Here is a 17,650-nt window from a genome sequence, read left to right as displayed (position 1 = left end):
TGCACTGTTGGAGGGGCAGTAATAAGGGAGCGCTGCACTGTCGGATGATCAGTACAGATGGAGCGCTGCACTGTCGGAGGGGCAGTACTGAGGGAGCGCTGCACTGTCGGAGGGGCAGTACTGAGGGAGCACTGCACTGTCGGAGGGGCACTACTGAGGGAGCGCTGCACTGTTGGAGGGGCAGTACTGAGGGAGCGCTGCAGTGGCGGAGGGGAAGTACTGAGCGAGCGATGTACTGTCGGAGGAGCAGTACTGAGGGAGCGCTGCAGTGTCGGAGGGGCAGTACTGAGTGAGCGCTGCACTGTCAGAGGGGCACTACTGAGGGAGCACTGCAGTGTCGGAGGGGCAGTACTGAGGGAGCGCTGCACTGTCGGAATGGCAGTACTGAGGGAGCGCCGCACTGTCGGAGGGACAGTAAAGAGGGAGCGCTGCACTGTCGGAGGGGCAGTACTGAGGGAGCGCTGCATTGTCGGAGGGGCAGTACTGAGATAGCGATGCACTGTCGGAGGGGCATTACTGAGGGACGCCGCACTGTCGGAGGGGCAGTACTGAGATAGCGCTGCACCGTCGGAGGGGCATTACTGAGGGAGCGCTGCACTGTCGGAATGGCAGTACTGAGGGAGCGCTGCACTGTTGGAGGGGCAGTAATAAGGGAGCGCTGCACTGTCGGATGACCAGTACAGATGGAGCGCTGCACTGTCGGAGGGGCAGTACTGAGGGAGCGCTGCACTGTCGGAGGGGCAGTACTGAGGGAGCACTGCACTGTCGGAGGGGCACTACTGAGGGAGCGCTGCACTGTTGGAGGGGCAGTACTGAGGGAGCGCTGCAGTGGCGGAGGGGAAGTACTGAGGGAGCGATGTACTGTCGGAGGAGCAGTACTGAGGGAGCGCTGCAGTGTCGGAGGGGCAGTACTGAGTGAGCGCTGCACTATCAGAGGGGCACTACTGAGGGAGCACTGCAGTGTCGGAGGGGCAGTACTGAGGGAGCGCTGCACTGTCGGAGGGGCAGTACTGAGGAAGCGCTGCACTGTAGGAGGGACAGTACTGAGGGAGCGCCGCACTGTCGGAGGGGCAGTACTGAGGGAGCGCTGCACTGTCGGAGGGGCAGTACTGAGGGAGCGCTGCACTGTCGGAGGGTCAGTACTGAGGGAGTGCTGCACTGTCGGAGGGGCAGTACAGAGGGAGCGCCGCACTGTCGGAGGAGCCGTCTTTTGGATGAGCCATTATATCTGCTCTCTCAGCTGGACATATGTGATCCCTGGCAGCATTTTGAAGAAGAACAGGTGAGTTCTCCCTAGTGTCCTGGCCAATATTGATCCCTCAACCAACATCGCTGAAAATAGATGATCTGTTCATTATGATATTGCTGTTTGCGGGAGCTTGCTGTGCGCAAATTGGCTGCCGCATTTCCAGCATTATAACGCTGACTACACTTCAAATGTACTTCATTGACTGTGAAGTGCTTTGGGCCTTCCTGAGGCTATGAAAGGAGCTGTGGAAATGGCATTCTTTCTTTCTTACTTTATGATACCAGTTTTCACCTGTCGCTCTCCTCAACAAGCTTTCAGTCTCCTCCAGCCTGTTCCTTGCATTTATATAGTGCCTTTAATGTAGTAAAATGTCCCCGGGCGCTTCACAGGAGCGATTATCAGACAAAATCTGACATCGAGTCACATAAGGAGATATTAGGATAGGTGACCATAAGCTTGGTCAAAGAGGTCGGTTTAAGGAGCATCTTAAAGGAGGAGGGAGAGAGGCGGAGAGGTTTAGGGAGGGAATTCCACAGATTGAGGCCCAGGCAGCTGAAGGCACAGCCGCCAATGATGGGGCAATAGAAATCGGGGGTGATCAAGAGGCCAGAATTGGAGAATCACAGTCAACTCAAGAGGGTTGTAGGGGCTGGAGAAGGTTACAGAGATCGGGAGGGTTGTAGGGGCTGGAGGAGGTTACAGAGATAGGGAGGGTTGTAGGGGCTGGAGGAGGTTACAGAGATAGGGAGGGTTGTAGGGGCTGGAGGAGGTTACAGAGATAGGGAGGGTTGTAGGGGCTGGAGGAGGTTACAGAGATAGGGAGGGTTGTAGGGGCTGGAGGAGGTTACAGAGATAGGGAGGGTTGTAGGGCTGGAGGAGGTTACAGAGATAGGGAGGGTTGTAGGGGCTGGAGGAGGCTAAAGAGATTGGGAGGGTTGTAGAGCTGGAGGAGGTTACAGAGATAGGGAGGGTTGTAGGGGCTGGAGGAGGTTACAGAGATAGGGAGGGTTGTAGGGCTGGAGGAGGTTACAGAGATAGGGAGGGTTGTAGGGGCTGGAGGAGGCTAAAGAGATTGGGAGGGTTGTAGAGCTGGAGGAGGTTACAGAGATAGGGAGGGTTGTAGGGCTGGAGGAGGTTACAGAGATAGGGAGGGTTGTAGGGGCTGGAGGAGGCTAAAGAGATTGGGAGGGTTGTAGAGCTGGAGGAGGTTACAGAGATAGGGAGGGTTGTAGGAGCTGGAGGAGATTTCAGAGATAGGGAGGGTTGTAGGGGCTGGAGGAGGTTACAGAGATAGGGAGGGTTGTAGGGCTGGAGGAGGTTACAGAGGTAGGGAGGGTTGTAGGGGCTGGAGGAGGTCACAGAGATAGGGAGGGTTGTAGGAGCTGGAGGAGGCTAAAGAGATAGGGAGGGTTGTAGGGGCTGGAGGAGGTTACAGAGCTAGGGAGGGTTGTAGGGGCTGGAGGAGATTACAGAGATAGGGAGGGTTGTAGGGGCTGGAGGAGGTTACAGAGATAGGGAGGTTTGTAGGGGCTGGAGGAGGGTACAGAGATAGGGAGGGTTGTAGGGCCTGGAGGAGGTTCCAGAGATAGGGAGGGTTGTAGGGGCTGGAGGAGGTTACAGAGATAGGGAGGGTTGTAGGGGCTGGAGGAGATTACAGAGATAGGGAGGGTTGTAGTGGCTGGAGGAGGTTACAGAGATAGGGAGGGTTGTAGCGGCTGGATTTGTTTTCATTAGAGCAAAGGAGGTTGAGGGGTGATTGGATAGATGTGTACAAGATTATGACGGGTTTGGATAGGCTAGACAGGGAAAGGCTGATCCCACTAGTTGATGGTAGAAGGACCAGGGGACACAGATTTAAGATTTTGGGCAAGAGATACGGGGGGACGTGAGGAAAAACTTTTTTACGCAGCGAGTGGTGAGGACCTGGAACTTGCTGCCAACGGAAGTGGTGGAAGCAGAAACACCTTGAGACTTCATAGGCACTTGAGGGAAATAAACTTGCAGGGCTACGGGGAGAGAGCGGGGGAATGGGACTGACTGGATTGCTCTACAGAGAGCCGGCACGGACTCGATGGGCCGAATAGCCTCCTTCTGTGCCGTTATGACTCTATGGGGGAAAATTTTGTTGCTTTGCACCTCCCGAGGATGCTAATGGGGTGCAAAGCAACTAGAGCCCGGGCGCGGTGCCGCCACCGCCTCCCGCGAAATTCAGCGGGAGGTTAGCAGCGGCGCTAACCGTTAGCACCCCGTGGCGCTGCACCACCAGCGATGACATCTTCGCCATGCGTAGCGCCCCGCTCGTGCCCCGGCCGTGATCTTCAGGAGCGCCCCCTGACTTACCGCCGGACGCAATGTCCGATGGGGTCGGGGGGCCTACCTGCGACCAGGGCAGCGCTATTTAAAGGCGAGGTGCGGGGCGGTCATTTTTGTTGCTGGCCGCCTGCCAGCACCTGCCTGTGCTCCCGATCCTGGCCTCCTGAATGGCTCCCCCCCACAGCCCCCCCCGGAGCGCCGGCTGCGCTCCGAGAGCCCGGCACTTCTCTTGAGGGTCGGGCTCTTTTGCCAACACTCCCAAACCCTGGGGGCCCGGCTGGGCCCCGGGTCGCGCTGCGCAAGGCCCCTCCCCTTTAAGAAGGGGAGGAAGGCCTGCAATACCGCGGCACATAGCGCCACGATATTCCCTAACAGCGCCCCAAGAGGGAGGCGGGGCACTTCCAGTAGCGTGCCACTTCCCTCTTGGGGCGCTACCATACAATTTCGGTCGCTGGGGTGCAAATCTTTCCGGGGCGCTAAAAGCACCCAAAGTGGGTGCGGCTCAATTTTTCTCCGTATGACTCTATGATGTGTGTGTCCCTTGAACTGCTGCAGATATCGCCGTGGTCAGCGTCTGTCAGCCTGCTTGCACGGCAGGTTAACGTCCGAACACCGCCATTTTTTCTGTTGCAGGGCGCTGACGTCAATAGGGGCCCACGAATATGGCGGCTGCCGCCGCGGGCACCGCCTCCGGCTGGCGTAAGAGCCGTGGCCGCCATTTTGTCCAGAATCGCTGGCGCTAACAAGGGGCGGTAAGTATTTGAGTTTCTCGCCTGTGGAGTCGTACAACACAGACGGAGGACACAAGGCCCATTGTGCCTGTGCTGCCTCTTTGAACGAGCTGTCCAAATAGTCCCAATACCCGGCTCTCTCCCCATAACCCTGGAAATTAGACCTAGTCAAGTCAATGTCCAATTGCCGTTTGACAGTTCCGATGGAATCTGTTTCCACCACCCTTTCAGGTAGTGCTTTCCAGATCTTAACGAGCCTATGTGTGAAAAAATCTCTCCTCATCTCCCCCTCTGGTGCTTTTACCAATTATTTTAAATCTGTGACCTCTGGTTACCAACCCACTTACAAGAGGAAAGAGTTTCTTCCTACTTGCTCCATCAAAACACCTCATAATTTTGATTACATCTATTTGGTCTCCCCTTAACCTTCTCTGCTCTAAGGAGAACAATCCCAGCTTCTCCAGTCTCTCCACATCACTGAAGTCCCTCATCACTGGTACCATTCTGGTCAATCTCCTCCTTAACCTTCTCTGCTCTAAGGAGAACAATCCCAGCTTCTCCAGTCTCTCCACGTAACTGAAGTCCCTCATCCCCTGGTACCATTCTGGTCAATCTCCCCCTTAACCTTCTCTGCTCTAAGGAGAACAATCCCAGCTTCTCCAGTCTCTCCAGGTAACTGAAGTCCCTCATCCCTGGTACCATTCTGGTCAATCTCCCCCTTAACCTTCTCTGCTCTAAGGAGAACAATCCCAGCTTCTCCAGTCTCTCCACATAACTGAAGTCCCTCATCCCCGGTGCCATTCTGGTCAATCTCCCCGGCACCCTCTCCAAGGCCTTGACATCCTTCCTAAAGTGTGGTGCCCAGAATTGGACATTATACTCCAGCTGAGGCATAACCAGTAAAGGTTTAGCACACGAGTGTTTATCAAACATGGACATCAGATTTTGATATTTATTCTGGACACACTGATGCACGTAACATAAAATGTACACAGCGCAGAAACAGGCCATTCAGCCCAACTGATCCGTGCCGGTGTTAATGCTCCACACGAGCTTCCTCCCACCCCCTCTTCAACTCACCCCACCAGCATATCCTTCTATTCCTTTCTCCCTCATGTACTTATTTAGCTTTCCCTTAAATGCATCCATGCTGGAATACAAAGAGTTGGAGATTACGTTACAGCTGTACAGAGCTCCGGTTAGACCCCACCTGGAATCACTGCGTTCGGTTCTGGGCACCGCACCTCAGGAAAGATATATTGTCCTCGGAGGGGGGGGGGGCAGCGCAGATTCACCCGAATGATACCGGGGGCTAAAAGGGGTAAATTATGAGGGCAGGCTGCACTGACTAGGCTTGTACTCCCTCGAGTATAGAAGATTAAGGGGCGATCTCATTGAGGTGTTTAAGATGATCAAAAGATTCGAGAGAGTAGATCGAAAGAAACTATTTCCTCTGGTGGGGGGAGTCCAGAACAAGTGGGGCACAACCTAAGAATTAGAGCCAGGCCGTTCAGGGGTGATGTCAGGAAGCACTTCTTCACACAAAGGGTAGTGGGAATCTGGAACTCTCTCCCCCAAAAAGCTGTGGAGGCTGTGGGGTCAATTGAAAATTTCAAGACTGAGATTGATAGATTTGGTTCTGCTAAATGGCCTCCTCCTGTTCCTATATAACAGGTTTGTAGGACTGAATGGCCTCCTCCTGTTCCTACGCAACAGGCTTAAGGGGGCTGAATGGCTTCCTCTTGTTCTTTAGTAACAGGCTCGAGGGATTGAATGGCCTCCTTCTGTTCCTATGCAACAGTTTTAAGGGGGCTGAATAGCCTCCTCTTGTTCTGTAGTAACAGGCTCGAAGGACTGAATGGCCTCCTCCTGTTCCTGTGTAACAGGCTCGAGGGGCTGAATGGGCCTCCTCCTGTTCCTGTGTAACAGGCTCGAGGGGCTGAATGGGCCTCCTCCTGTTCCTGTGTAACAGGCTCAAGGGGCTGAATGGACCTCCTCCTGTTCCTATGTAACAGGCTCAAGGGGCTGAATGGACCTCCTCCTGTTCCTATGTAACAGGCTCGAGGGGGCTGAATGTGCCTCCTCCTATTCCTAATGTAACAGGCTCGAGGGGCTGAATAGGCCTCCTCCTATTCTTGTGTAACAGATTTGAGAGGCTCAATGATGTCCTCCTGTTCCTATAGTATCAGGCTCGAGGGGCTGAATGGTGTTCTCCTGTTCCTATGTAACAGGCTCGAGAGGGGTGAATAGCCACCTCTTGTTCGGTAGTAACAGGCTCGAAGGACTGAATGGCATCCTCCTGTTCCTATGTAACAGCCTCGAGGGGGCTGAATGGGCCTCCTCCTCTTCCTGTGTTACAGGCTTAAGAGGGCTGAATGTCTTCCTCTTGTTCTTTAGTAACAGGCTCAAGGGATTGAATGGCCTCCTTCTGTTCCTGTGTAACAGGCTCGAGGGACTGAATGGCCTCCTTCTGTTTCTATGCAATAGGCTTAAGGGGGTTGAATAGCCTCCTCTTGTTCTGTAGTATCAGGCTCGAAGGACTGAATGGCCTCCTCCTGTTCCTATGTAACAGGCTCGAGGGGGCTGAATGGGCCTCCTCCTGTTCCTGTGTAACAGGCTCAAGGTGGCTGAATGGGCCTCCTCCTGTCCCTGTGTAACAGGCTCGAGGGGCCTGAATGGGATCCTCCTGTTCTTGTGTAACAGGTTCGAGAGGCTCAATGGCCTCCTCCTGTTCCTATGGTATCAGGCTTGAGGGGTTGAATGGAGTTCTCCTGTTCCTGTGTAACAGGTTCGAGGGGCTGAATGGGCCTCCTCCTGTTCTTGTGTAACTGTCTCGAGGGGCTGAATGGGCCTCCTCCTGTTCCTCTGTAACAAGCTCGAGGGGCTGAATGGCCTCCTCCTGTTCCTAATGTAACAGGCTCGAGGGGTTGAATGGCCTCCTCCTGTTCCAGTGCAACAGGTTCGCGGGGCTGAATGCGCCGCCTCCTGTTTTTGTGTACTAGGCTTGAGCAGCTGAATGGCCTCCTTCTGTTCATAGAAACATAGAAGATAGGAGCAGGAGTAGGCCATTTGGCCCCTCGAGCCTGCTCCGCCATTTAATGAGATCATGGCTGATCATCCAAACTCAGTACCCTGTCCCTGCTTTCTCCCCATACCCCTTGATCCCTTTAGCCTTAAGAAATATATCCAACTCCTTCTTGAATATATTTAATGAACTGGCCTCAACTGCCTTTTGTGGTAGAGAATTCCACAGGTTCACCACTCTCTGGGTGAAGAAATTCCTCCTCATCTCTGTCATAAATGGCTTACCCCTTATCTTTAGACTGTGACCCCTGGTTCTGGAATCCCCGCCATTGGGAACATCCTTCCTGCATCTGGTCTGTCTAGTCCTGTTAGAATTTAATAAGCTTCAATGAGATCCCCTCTCATTCTTCTAAACTCCAGCGAATATAAGCCCAATCGACCCAATCTCTCCTAATACATCATTGCTGCCATCCCAGGTATCAGTCTGGTGAATCTTCGGTGCACTCCCTCCATGGCAAGAACATCCTTCCTCAGATAAGGTGACCAAAACTGTACACAATGGTCTCACCAAGGCCCTGTACAACTGCAGCAAGACATCCTTGCTCCTGTACTCGAATCCTCTCACTTTGAAGGCCAACAGAACATTTGCCTTCTTAACCGCCTGCTGCACCTGCATGCTTACCTTCAGTGACTGGTGCACAAGGACACCCAGGTCTCGTTGCACTTCCACTTCTCCCAATCTTTTGCCGTTCAGATAATAATCTGCCTTCCTGTTTTTGCCACCAAAGTGGATAACCTCACATTTATCCACATTATAATGCATCTGCCATGCATCTGCCCAATCACCCAACCTGTCCAAATCATACTGGAGTTTCTCGGCATCCTCCTCACAGCACACAAGCCCATCCAGCTTTGTGTCATCTGCAAACTTGGAGATATTACATCTAGTTCCCTCGTCTAAATCACTAATATATATTGTGAATAGCTGGGGTCCTAGCACCGATCACTGCGGTACCCCACTAGTCACTGCCTGCCACTCGGAAAAAGACCCGTTTATTCCAACTCTTTGCTTCCTGTCTGCCAACCAGTTTTCTATCCAAGTCAGTACCTTGCCCCCAATCCCATGTGCCTTAACTTTACACGCTAACCTCTTATGCAGGACCTTATCGAAAGCCTTTTGAAAGTCCAAATAAACCACATTCACTGGTTCTCCCATATCTATTTTACCAGTTACATCCTCAAAAAATTCCAGTAGATTAGTCAAGCACGATTTACCTTTTGTCAATCCATGTTGACTTTGTCCGATCCTGTCACTGTTTTCCAAGTGCTCTGCTATTACATCTTTTGTAATGGACTCTAGTATTTTCCCCACTACCGATGTCAGGCTTACTGGTCTGTAATTCCCCGTTTTCTCTCTACCACCTTTTTTGAATAGTGGGGTAACATTAGCTACCCTCCAATCCATGGGAACTGTTCCAGATTCCATCGAATGTTGGAAGATGATCAGCAATGCATCTACTATTTCTGGGGCCACTTCCTTAAGTACCCTAGGATGTAGATTATCAGGCCCTGGGGATTTATTGGCCTTCAATCCCGTCAATTTCCATAACACCATTTCCCTACAAATACTGATTTCTTTCAGTTCTTCCCTTTCATCAGACCCTATGTTCCCCGACATCTCTGGGAGTTTATTTGTGTCCTCCTTTGTGAAGACAGAACCAAAATATGTATTTAATTGGTCTGCCATTTCTTTGTTCCCCATTATAAATTCCCCTACCAGTTACATCCTCAAAAAATTCCAGTAGATTATTCAAGCACGAGTTACCTTTTGTAAATCCATGTTAACTTTGTCTGATCTTGTCACTGTTTTCCAAGTGCTCTGCTATTACATCTTTTATAATGGACTCTAGCATTTACCCCACTACCGATGTCAGGCTTACCGGTCTATTATTCCTGTTTTCTCTCTACCAATCTTTTTTAAATAGTGGGGTAACATTAGCTACCCTCCAATCCATGGGAACTATTCCAGAGTCTATAGAATTTTGGAAGATGACCAGCAATGCATCTATTACTTCTAGGGCCACTTCCTTAAGCACCCTAGGATGTAGATTATCAGGCCCTTGGGATTTATCGGCCTTCAATCCCGTCAAATTCCATAACACCATTTCCCTACAAATACTGATTTCATTCAGTTTCTCCCTCTCATTAGACCCTATATTCCCTGACAACTCTGGGAGGTTATTTGTGTCCTCCTTTGTGAAGACAGAACCAAAGTGTGTATTTAATTGGACTGCCATTTCTTTGTTTCCCATTATAAATTCCCCTGATTCTGACTGCAAGGGATCTACGCTTGACTTCAGCAATCTTTTTCTCTTGAAATATCTAAAGAAGCTTTCATAACAGGCTCGAGGGTCTGAATGGCCTCCCCTTGTTCCTATATAACAGGTTTGTAGGACTGAACGGCCTCCTCCTGATACGACACAACAGGCTTAAGGGAGCTTAATGGGTTCCTCGTGTTCTTTAGTAACAGGCTCAAGGGATCGAAGGGCCTCTCCTGTTCCTGTGTAACAGGCTCGAGGGGGCTGAATGCCCTACTTCTGTTCCTATGTAACAAGCTCGAGGGGCTGAATGGGCCTCCTCCTGTTCCTGTGTAACAGGCTCGAGAGGCTGAGTGGCCTCTCCTGTACATGTGTAACAGGCTTGAGGGGGCTGAACGGGCCTCCTCCTGTTCCTATGTAACAGGCTCGAGGGGCTGAATGGCCTCCTCCTGTTCGTGTGTAACAGGCTCGAGGGGGCTGATTGGCTACCTCCTGTTCCTGTGTAACAGTCTTGAGGGGCTGAATGGGCCTCCTCCTGTTCCTCTGTAAAAGGCTCGAGGGGCTGAATGGCCTGCTCCTGTTCCTGTGTAACAGACTCAAAATGCTGAATGGCCTCCTCCTATTCCTAATGTAACAGGCTCGAGGGGCTGAATGACCTTCACCTGTTCCTGTGTAACAGGTTTCAGGGGCTGAATGACCTCTTCTTGTTCCTGATGTAACAGGCTCGAGGGGGCTGAATGGCCTCCTCCTGTTCCTGTGTAACATGCTCGAGGGGCTGAATGGCTTCTTCTCGTTCTTTATTAACAGGCTCGAGGGATTGAATGGCCTCCTCCTGTTCCTGTGTAACAGGCTCGAGGGGGATGGAATGGCCTCATTCTGTTCCTGTGTAACAGGCTCGAGGGGCTGAATGGCCTCCTACTGTTCCTATGAAACAGGCTCGAGGGGCTGAATGGCCTCTTCCTGTTCCTATGTAACAGGCTTGAGGGGCTGAATGGCCTCCTCCTGTTCCTCTGTAACAGGCTCGAGGGGCTGTATGGCCTCCTCCTGTTCCTATGTAATTGGCTCGAGGAGCTGAATGGCCTCCTCCTGTTCCTATGTAACAGGCTGGAGGGGCTGAATGGCCTCTTCCTGTTCCTGTGTAACAGGCTCGAGGGGGCTGAATGAACTCCTCCTGTTCCTTTCTAACAGGCTGCGGGGGCTGAATGTCCCCCTCCTGTTCCAGTGTAACAGGCTCGAGGGGCTGAATGGCCTCCTCCTGTTTCTATGTAACAGGCTCAAAGGACTGAATGGCCTCATCCAGTTCTTTAGTAACAGGCTCAAGGAGCTGAACGGCCTCTCCTGTTCCTACACAACAGGTTCGAGGGGAATGAATGGCATCCTTCTGTTCCTGTGTAACAAGCTCGAAGGACTGAATGGCCTCCTCCTGTGCCTATTTAACAGGCCCGAGGGGTTGAATGGCTTCCTTCTGTTCCTATGTAACAGGCTGGGGGGGCTGAATGGCCTGCTCCTGTTCCAGTGTAACAGGCTGAAGGGGCTGAATGGCCTCCTCGTGTTCCAGTGTAACAGGCTCGAGGGGCTGAATGGACTCCTCCTGTTCCTGTGTAACAGGCTCAAGGGGACTGAATGGCCTCCTCCTGATACTATACAATAGGCGTAAGGGGGCTGAATGGCTTGTTCTTTAGTTAAAGGCTCGAGAGATTGAATGGACCTCCTCCTGTTCCTGTGTAACAGGCTCGAAGGGGACTGAATAGCCTCCGGCTGCTCTTATTTAACAGGCTCGAGGGGCTGAATGGCATCCTCCTGTTCCTGTGTAACAGGCTCGAGGGGCTGAATGGGCCTCCTCCTGTTCCTGTGTAACAGGCTCGAGGGGCTGAATGGGCCTCCTCCTGTTCCTGTGTAACAGGCTCGAGGGGGATTGAATGGCCTCCTACTGTTCCTATGAAACAGATTTGAGGGGCTGAATTGCCTCCTCCTGTTCCTGTGTAACAGGCTCGAGGGGCTGAATGGGCCTCCTCCTGTTCCAGTGTAACAGGCTCGAGGGGGATTGAATGGCCTCATTCTGTTCCTGTGTAACAGGCTCGAAGGACTGTATGGCCTCCTCCTGTTCCTATTTAACAGGTCCGGGGGGCTGAATGGCTTCCTCTTTTTCTTTATTAACAGGCTCGAGGAGCTGAATGGGCCTCCTCCTGTTCCTACACAACAGGTTCGAGGAGACTGAATGGCCTCCTCCTGTTCCTGCGTAACAGGCTCGAGGGTCTGAATGGCCTCATTCTGATCATTTGTAACAAGCTGAAAGGACTGAATGGGCCTTCTCCTTTTCCTGATGTAACAGGCTCGAAGGACTGAATGGCCTCTACTGTTCCTACGGAACAGGTTAGAGGGGGCTGAATGGCCTCCTTCTGTTCCTATGTAACAGGCACGAGGGGCTGAATGGCCTCCTCCTGTTCCAGTGTAACAGGCTCAAAGGACTGAATGGCCTCCTCCTGTTCCTATCGTAACAGGCTCGAGAGGCTGAATGGCTTCCTCCTGATACTACGCAACAGGCTTAAGGGGGCTGAATGGCCTCATTCTGTTCCTGTGTAACAGGCTCAAAGGACTGAATGGCCTCATCCTGCACTTTAGTAACAGGCACGAGGAGCTGAACGGCCTCTCCTGTTCCTACACAACAGGTTCGAGGGGACTGAATGGCCTCCTTCTGTTCCTATGTAACAAGCTCGAAGGACTGAATGGCCTCCTCCTGTTCCTATTTAACAGGCCCGAGTGGCTGAATGGCTTCCTCCTGTTCCTATGTAACAGGCTGGGGGTGCTGAATGGCCTCCTCCTGTTCCAGTGTAACAGGCTCGAGGGGCTGAATGTATTCCTTCTGTTCCTATGTAACAGGCTGGGGGGGCTGAATGGCCTGCTCCTGTTCCAGTGTAAGAGGCTCAAGGGGCGGAATGGCCTCCTACTGTTCCAGTGTAACAGGCTCGAGGGGCTGAATGGCCTCCTCCTGTTCCTGTGTAACAGGCTTGAGGGGCTGAATTGCCTCCTCCTGTTCCAGTGTAACAGGCTCGAGGGGATGAGTGGCCTCCCCCTGTTCCTTTGTAACAGGCGGGGGGTGCTGAATGGCCTCCTCCTGTTCCTGTGTAGCAGGCTCGAGGGGCTGAATGGCCTCATCCTGTTCCTATGTAACAGGCTCGAGTGGCTGAATGTCCTCCTCCTGTTCCTGTGTAATGTGCTCGAGGGATTGAATGGCCTCCTACTGTTCCTATGAAACAGGCTTGAGGGGCTGAATGGCATCCTCCTGTTCGTATGTAACAGGCTCGCGGGGCTGAATGGGCCTCCATCTCTTCTTGTGTAATGGGTTTGAGGGATTGAATGGCCTCCCCTTGTTGCTATATAACAGGTTCGTAGGACTGAACGGCCTCCTCCTGATACTATACAATAGGCGTAAGGGGGCTGAATGGCTTCCTCTTGTTCATTAGTAACGGGCTCGAGGGATTGAATGGACCTCCTCCTGTTCCTGTGTAACAGGCTCGAAGGGGACTGAATGGCCTCCTCCTGCTCTTATATAACAGGCCCGAGGGGCTGAATGGCTTCCTCTTGTTCTTTACTAACAGGCTCGAGGAGCTGAATGGCCTCTCCTGTTCCTACACAACAGGTTCGAGGGGACGGAATGGCCTCCTTCTGTTTCTATGTAACAGGCTCGATGGACTGAATGGCCTCTTTGTTCCTATGCAACAGGTTCGAGGGGACTGAATGGATGCCTTCTGTTCCTATATCACAGGCTGGGGGTGCTGAATGGCCTCCGTCCTGTTCCTGTGTAACAGGCTCGAGGGGCTGAATGGCCTCCTACTGTTCCTATGAAACAGGCTTGAGGGGCTGAATGGCCTCTTCCTGTTCCTGTGTAATGGGCTCGAGGGGCTGGATGGCCTCCTCCTGTTACTTTGTAACAGGCTCGAGGGGCTGAATGGCCTCCTCCTGTTCCAGTGTAACAGGCTCGAGGGGATGAGTGGCCTCCCCCTGTTCCTTTGTAACAGGCGGGCGGTGCTGAATGGCCTCCTCCTGTTCCTGTGTAGCAGGCTCGAGGGGCTGAATGGCCTCATCCTGTTCCTATGTAACAGGCTCGAGTGGCTGAATGTCCTCCTCCTGTTCCTGTGTAATGTGCTCGAGGGATTGAATGGCTTCCTACTGTTCCTATGAAACAGGCTTGAGGGGCTGAATCACCTCCTCCTGTTCCTTTGCAACAGGCTGGGGGGGCTGAATGGCCTCCTCCTGTTCCTGTGTAACAGGCTCGAGGGGCAGAATGGCATCCTCCTGTTCGTATGTAACAGGCTCGCGGGGCTGAATGGGCCTCCATCTGTTCTTGTGTAATGGGCTCGAGGGATTGAATGGCCTCCCCTTGTTGCTATATAACAGGTTCGTAGGACTGAACGGCCTCCTCCTGATACTATACAATAGGTGTAAGGGGTCTGAATGGCTTCCTCTTGTTCATTAGTAACGGGCTCGAGGGATTGAATGGACCTCCTCCTGTTCCTGTGTAACAGGCTCGAGGGGGATTGAATGGCCTCCTCCTGCTCTTATATAACAGGCCCGAGGGGCTGAATGGCTTCCTCTTGTTCTTTACTAACAGGCTCGAGGAGCTGAATGGCCTCTCCTGTTCCTACACAACAGGTTCGAGGGGACGGAATGGCCTCCTTCTGTTTCTATGTAACAGGCTCGATGGACTGAATGGCCTCTTTGTTCCTATGCAACAGGTTCGAGGGGACTGAATGGATGCCTTCTGTTCCTATATCACAGGCTGGGGGTGCTGAATGGCCTCCGTCCTGTTCCTGTGTAACAGGCTCGAGGGGCTGAATGGCCTCCTACTGTTCCTATGAAACAGGCTTGAGGGGCTGAATGGCCTCTTCCTGTTCCTGTGTAATGGGCTCGAGGGGCTGGCTGGCCTCCTCCTGTTACTTTGTAACAGGCTCGAGGGGCTGAATGGCCTCCTCCTGTTCCTGTTTAACAGGCTCGAGGGGCTGAATGGCCTCCTCCTGTTCCTATGTAACAAGCTCGAAGGACTGAATGGCCTCTTCATTCCTATGCAACAGGTTCGAGGGGACTGAATGACCTCCTTCTGTTTCTATGCAACAGGCTGGAGGGGCTGAATGGCCTCCTCCTATTCCAGTGTAACAGGCTCGTTGGGCTGAATAGTCTCCTCCTGTTCCTGTGTAACAGGCTCAAGGGGCTGAATGGCCTCCTCCTGTTCCTATTTAACAGGCCCGAGGGGCTGAATGGCTTCCTCTTGTTCTTTGGTAACAGGCTCAAGGAGCTGAATGGCCTCCTCCTGTTCCTGTGTAACAGGCCGAGGGGCTGAATGGCCTCCTCCTGTTACTGTGTAACAGGTCGAAGGACTGAATGGCCTCTTTTTTCCTATGCAACAGGTTCAAGGGGGCTGAATGGCCTCCTCCTGTTCCTATGTAACAGGCTCAAGGGGCTGAATGGCCCCTACCTGTTCCTGTGCAATGCTCTCGAGGAATTGAATGGCCTCCTACTGTTCTTGTGTAATGGGCTCGAGGAATTGAATGGCCTCCCCTTGTTCCTATATAACAGGTTTGTAGAACTGAACGGCTTCCTCCTGATACTACGCAACAGGCTTAAGGGGGCAGAATGGCCTCATTCTGTTCCTGTGTAACAGGCTCAAAGGACTGAATGGCCTCATCCTGCACTTTTGTAACAGGCACGAGGAGCTGAACAGCCTCTCCTGTTCCTATGTAACAGGCTCAAGGGGCTGAATGGATTCCTTCTGTTCCTATGTAACAGGCTGGGGGTGCTGAATGGCCTGCTCCTGTTCCAGTGTAACAGGCTCAAGGGGCGGAATGGCCACCTACTGTTCCAGTGTAACAGGCTCGAGGGGCTGAATGGCCTCCTCCTGTTCCTGTGTAACAGGCTTGAGGGGACTGAATGGCCTCCTTCTGTTCCTATGTAACAGGCTGGGGGTGCTGAATTGCCTCCTCCTGTTCCAGTGTAACAGGCTCGAGGGGATGAGTGGCCTCCCCCTGTTCCTTTGTAACAGGCAGGGGGGGCTGAATGGCCTCCACCTGTTCCTGTGTAACAGGCTCGAGGGGCTGAATGGCGTCCTCCTGTTCCTATGCAACAGGCTGGAGTGGCTGAATATCCTCCTCCTGTTCATGTGTAATGTGTTCGAGGGATTGAATGGCCTCCTACTGTTCCTATGAAACAGGCTTGAGGGGCTGAATGGCCTCCTCCTGTTCCTTTGCAACAGGCTGGGGGGGCTAAATGGCCTCCTCCTGTTCCTGTGTAACGGGCTCGAGGGGCAGAATGGCATCCTCCTTTTCCTATGTAACAGGCTCGCGGGGCTGAATGGGCCTCCATCTGTTCTTGTGTAATGGGTTCGAGGGATTGAATGGCCTCCCCTTGTTGCTATATAACAGGTTTGTAGGACTGAATGGCCTCCTCCTGATACTATGCAATAGGTGTAAGGGGGCTGAATGGCTTCCTCTTGTTCATTAGTAACAGGCCCGAGGGATTGAATGGACCTCCTCCTGTTCCTGTGCAACAGGCTCGAGGGGGACTGAATGGCCTCCTCCTGCTCTTATTTAACAGGCCCAAGGGGCTGAATGGCTTCTTCTTGTTCTTTACTAACAGGCTCGAGGAGCTGAATGGCCTCTCCTGTTCCTACACAACAGGTTCAAGGGGACGGAATGGCCTCTTTCTGTTTCTATGTAACAGGCTCGACGGACTGAATGGCCTCTTTGTTCCTCTGCAACAGGTTCGAGGGGACTGAATGGATGCCTTCTGTTCCTATGTAACAGACTGGGGGTGCTGAATGGCCTCCTCCTTGTAATGATCAATAACACGTCATTCTAGAGCGGTACACTAGATGGAGCCGTAGAGCTGTATAGAGCTGTATATTTAGTTGTATGTGTTTAAGACTACACTACCCACGATGCACTAGGCTACCCACAAGGCAGTAGTCAAGATGGCTGCCTGCACACAGAAGTACACATGCTGAATCTCTACAGATGCTGTACCTAGAGAACGTGTACTGAATAAATGACAAGCTAGAAGCTAGCTTTTCATAATAAGAATGTCTATTTATTAATGAACATAACATGGTACCAGGAGTTGTGAAGATCTGCTCAAAATTGGAGAATTTGAAGCCACCGGAGTTTTTGAATCTCACGGGAAATGTCGACTACAATTGGCGGACTTTCAAACAACAATTCGAACTCTACATTGCTGCCATCGGGTTCGGTACGAAGCCAGATGCAAGGAAAGTAGCATTGCTGCTTACGGTTGCAGGCCCACAGGCAATAGAGGTATTTAATACATTTGTATTTAATCCAGAGGAGAACAGAGAAAATTTAGACGATGTGCTAAAGAAATTTGATACACATTGTTCTCCCAAAAAGAATGAGACCTATGAAAGATACGTGTTCTGTTCAAGTACACAGCAGCAAAATGAGACTTTTGATAGCTTTGTGACTGATCTGAAACTGAAAGCACAGACATGTAATTTCTCTGAGCTGAAAGCATCCATTTTGCGTGACCAAATTGTGTTTGGTATTCATGATAAAAAGGTTAGGGAATGTCTGTTGAGAGAAACCGAACTAACATTGGAAAATGCGGTGAAAATATGCCAAGCCAGCGAGCTAGCTCAAAAGCATGCAAAGACTTTCAGTGAAATCAATAATGATGCGATTGAAGTCAATGCTGCTGTTGGTGCTGTGTCCTACAAAGGAAAGGAACGTGGGCAGAACAGAAATGAAAAGCAATCGGAGGATGAAATTTTTAATTGTAAACGCTGTGGTTACAAACACCAGTTAAAACAATGCCCAGCGTTTGGAAAAATGTGCACAAAATGTCATGGAAAGAATCACTTTGCCAAACAATGCTTTTCAAAAGTAAAAACAAAGAACGGGCAACAAGTCAATGTGATTGAGGACACTGATTTAAGTGAGACATTTTTTGTAGGAATGGTGTCATGTGACAATATCAAAAAGGATACAGAAAATGTGCAGCCCTCAGAT

At 51.7% G+C, this 17,650-nt stretch overlaps 1 pseudogene; it reads right to left on the bottom strand.

The window, feature by feature from the left end:
* LOC147092117 (uncharacterized) overlaps positions 1–17,650 on the bottom strand; it is a 52,722-nt pseudogene that overhangs the window by 15,144 nt on the left and 19,928 nt on the right.

The sequence above is a fragment of the Somniosus microcephalus genome, unplaced genomic scaffold (assembly GCF_052327205.1).
Source record: "Somniosus microcephalus isolate GS21.2 unplaced genomic scaffold, FLI_Smic_1.0 unresolved_chr2, whole genome shotgun sequence".
In the NCBI taxonomy this organism is placed as follows: Eukaryota; Metazoa; Chordata; class Chondrichthyes; order Squaliformes; family Somniosidae; genus Somniosus; species Somniosus microcephalus.
Note: the sequence above shows the minus strand (reverse complement) of the source record. Positions and strands in the feature narration are given on the sequence as shown.